The following is a 3,890-nucleotide window of genomic DNA, read 5'->3' as shown; positions in this document are numbered from 1 at the left end:
AATATATTCACATGGGGGATCTAAATATATATATATACATATATATATACATATATATATATATATATATATCTGATTTAAAGGGAGGCATGGAAAGATATCTCTAGAATCTTGCTCACCCCTTTCCACTATTATGATTTTTCCTTGAGGGAAGCAGGAACAGGAACCACAAGGCTGACCATTCTGAGAGAGACAGAGACAGAAACAGAGAGACAGAGATAGAGACAGGCAGAGAGAGACATAAAGAGAAAGAGAGAGCAAACTAAAATTATATTTTTCTGATTCCCTAAATATTGTTGGTTGAATGTCAAAATTTTTGGGTTCAAAATGTTACTTTCTTGGCTTCTATACCCTCAAAGATCTATTCTCACCAAGTGCTAGTTATACAAGAGTATCACAAATATTGAGTGGCAGGTAAATATATATTTTTCAAGTAGAAAGAACTCTTTCCTCCCTAGAGCTGAATGAGGACCCTTTCTAGTTTAAGCTAAACTTATTGTTCCCTTTTCTTCTCTTTTCCTATTGGTTTCTCCTTGTCTTTTTTCTAGATTCAGTCTTTATGTGATTGGATTTTAAATCAGAAAAAAAGAACGACAGCCTTCCCTGTCAACAATCTCTTAGGTGCTTTGTATTGACAGTGTGACTGAGCAGTATGTGGGTACGCCTGATAGGCTGTAGGCATAGACCAAAGAGAAGGCAGGTAGGGCCCTGGAGAAGTGAAAGAGAAAAAGAGGGAAAACAATATACAGGCATATTTTGGAGATACTGTGAATTCAGTTCCAGACCACCATAATAAAGTATATTTCACAATAAAGTGAGTTTTTGGTTTCTATGTTTACACTCTACTGTAGTCTATTAAATTTGCAATAGTAATATGTCTAAAACAACAAAGTATATACTTTAATTAAAAATATTTAGGGGGCAGCTAGGTGGCACAGTGGATAGAGCTCTGACCCTGGAGTTAGGAGGACCTGAGTTACTTAGCCATGCGATCACGGGCAAGTCACTCAACTCCATTGTCTTGCAAAAACAAAGAAACAAAATACATTATGGCTTAAAAAATGCTATCATCAGAGCCTGAGGGTCTTGCCTCAATACTGATGACCACTGATTGATTAGGGTAGTGGTTGCTGAAGCTTGGGGTATCTGTAGTAATATCTTAAAATAAGACAGTGGTGAAGTTTGCTGCATCAATGAACTCCTCCTTTCACTTGAACATTTTAGAGCCCATTGTAGAATTATTAACTGACTTAATTTCAATACTGCTGTATTTCAGAGAATAGGAGACCTGGTCGGGGGGGAAGAGATGGTGGGCATGACAGGTTGCTGGATCAGTCAGAACATGCACATCTATCAGTTAAGTTCTCTATTTTTATATGGGTGTGGTTTGTAATTGCTTGAAACAATTATAATAGTAACATCAAAAAGATCATTGCTCACAGATCACCATAACCAATATAATGATAATAATGGAAAAGTTTGAAATATTGCAAGAATTACTAAAATGTGACACAGAAGCACGATGTAAGCATGCTATGTTTTTAAATGTATAAAATAAAATATATAGAATTACATGACTTTGGAGTCTAGGAGGATGGGAATTCAAATCCAGTCTCAGATACTTGACACTCACTAACTGTGTGACCTTGGGCAAGTCACTTAACCCTGACTGCCTTGAATTCAGGGCCATCTTCAGTTATCCTGATTCATATCTGGCCATTGGACCCAGATAGCTTTGGAGGAGAAAGTGAGGTTGATGACTTAGCACAGCTCCCCCTCACTCAAATCCAATTCATGTCCTTGTTACGGTATCACTTCCTGATGTTATGGACTTCTTCAAGAATGAAGGACAAACATCATCATGGGGAAAAAGTCAGAAATTGACCTGCTTCAAAAATAACTTTACTTATCATTAATTTTCTTCTCTAAAGTCTAATGAAAAGAACCCTTTTGAGGGACTAAACTTTGAGATTGAGACAGGGCTCCTCTGATCCTATGTTTTATGACTGAGCGGACTGAGTGTCACTGTCTTTTTGGGCAAAGATGAGTTTTCCCCTTGGGCAAAATTTGATACTTGGAAACAAGATTTGAATGAGGTTGAAAAATTAAAGGGAGAGCTGATATGAAAAATAATAACACAAATTTCTCTCTTTTTTTGAGAGGGTAGCCTGCCCTTAACCTGCCTTCTAGAACTTTCTGCTAAAATTCATTTTTAGTTGTGAGCCTGTCCTTTATAAGGATTTAGAATTAGTGGCCTAACTGATCAACAGAAAGAAAAAAGAGGCAATGTTTAACAAAAATGGCTTATGCTGAGACCCTCAGATAATTCTTTCCTAATCCCCTTTCACCCCACTCTAGATCATGCTACTAGTGTGAGACATAAGATCATGCCAAGAAGTCAGAAGCACTGAACACTATCAAAAACCCTGAAACATATATGATACAAGATATGGAAACACCCAACTTTGTGTCTTGTCTGTTAATGCTCTTATTTATTCTGCCAACAAAATATTCTTGGAAAGTACTCTTTAGACTTGGTACATATCTAGCTATCTGGGAAATATGAGGAAGAGGAATGTTAGAATGTGGCTATGTATCTTGCTTCAGGATGAGTTTTTTGTCTTATATAGTGAGGTAAAATGCAGGAGAAATGGGAAAATTTTAGTTAGAAGATCATACATTTAGAGATGGAAGGTACCATAAATGTCATCTAGTTGAACATCCTGATTCCATAGATAACATCCAAGGTCTAGAGTAGTAAAGTAATTGCCCAAGGTTACTCAGGTAATATGTAAATTCAACAATCAGAATTTGAATTCAGGTTCTTTCATTCTGAATTCAGTTTGACTTTATTTGTGCAAAGACCCAGAGTTGCTTGTGCTTTTGGATCAGTTCTATAAGTGGGAAGTTCAAAGTCTGTTGGAGCTGGAAGGGACCTCATTCCAATTCTCTTATATTATAAAGGTGGTAATGAAGGTGCAGTTGAACTTGCGTTAGAACCTAGGGTTTGGCTCCTGTTCTAGGACTCTTTTGAGTTGTACTATTATATGTAGACTAAAACAAAGGCAGGGTAGAATCTGGTGAAAAAAATAATTCACTTCTTTATAGCAAGAATAATAAAAGGGGTGTCCTGTAAAAAGCCAGAATCATAAATTGATGTTTCTAAATGGTAGCAGGAGATAAATGGTTTTTGCCCTTTGTTATTGAAAAAAGATCAAAATGACTTCACTGTGTTAGAGATGAATTGTATTTTACTGTGGCTAATCAGACCAATACAAGCTCGGAATGCTCAACCACAGACAAATAGTCCATGTGAACACTTGGGTATTTACTCTTAACTTCAGCCTTTCCTTTGAGCTGTTCATAGAGGGCAGCACCCTCTCTGATGAAGGCACGCTGTACTGGATGGTATCCCATGCTGCACAATCAATTCCAAAGATCTTAAAGACTTTCAGGGTGTCTTGATATCACTTCTTCTGAGCCCTCTGTGTATGCTTGCTCTGTGTGAGTTCTCCATAAAATGGTCTTTTTTTGGCAGGTGTATGTTTGGTATCTTAACAACATGACCAGTCCATCATAGTTGTGCTCTCTATAGTAATGGTTGAATGCCTGACCTTTTAACTTGAGAATGGACCTCAGTGTCTGGTGTCTTCTTCCGGGTGATCTTCAGAATCTTTCTAAGATAATTTAAATGGAAGAGATTCAGTTTTCTGATAGGAAAGGGCCATAGGCACACAACAATGAGATCATCACACCAGCTCTGTAGCCTTTCATCTTGGTAGTCAGTCCAATACTTCTCTCTCACACTTCCAGGGTCTCCCAAGTACCGAGTTAGCTCTGGCAATGTATACTTCCCTGGAAAGGACACTGCCAAGGTGATGGTGCCCTGG

The sequence above is a fragment of the Macrotis lagotis genome, chromosome X, assembly GCF_037893015.1.
Source record: "Macrotis lagotis isolate mMagLag1 chromosome X, bilby.v1.9.chrom.fasta, whole genome shotgun sequence".
In the NCBI taxonomy this organism is placed as follows: Eukaryota; Metazoa; Chordata; class Mammalia; order Peramelemorphia; family Peramelidae; genus Macrotis; species Macrotis lagotis.
The sequence above is the reverse complement of the archived record's forward strand: the minus strand, read 5'-3'. Positions refer to the sequence as shown.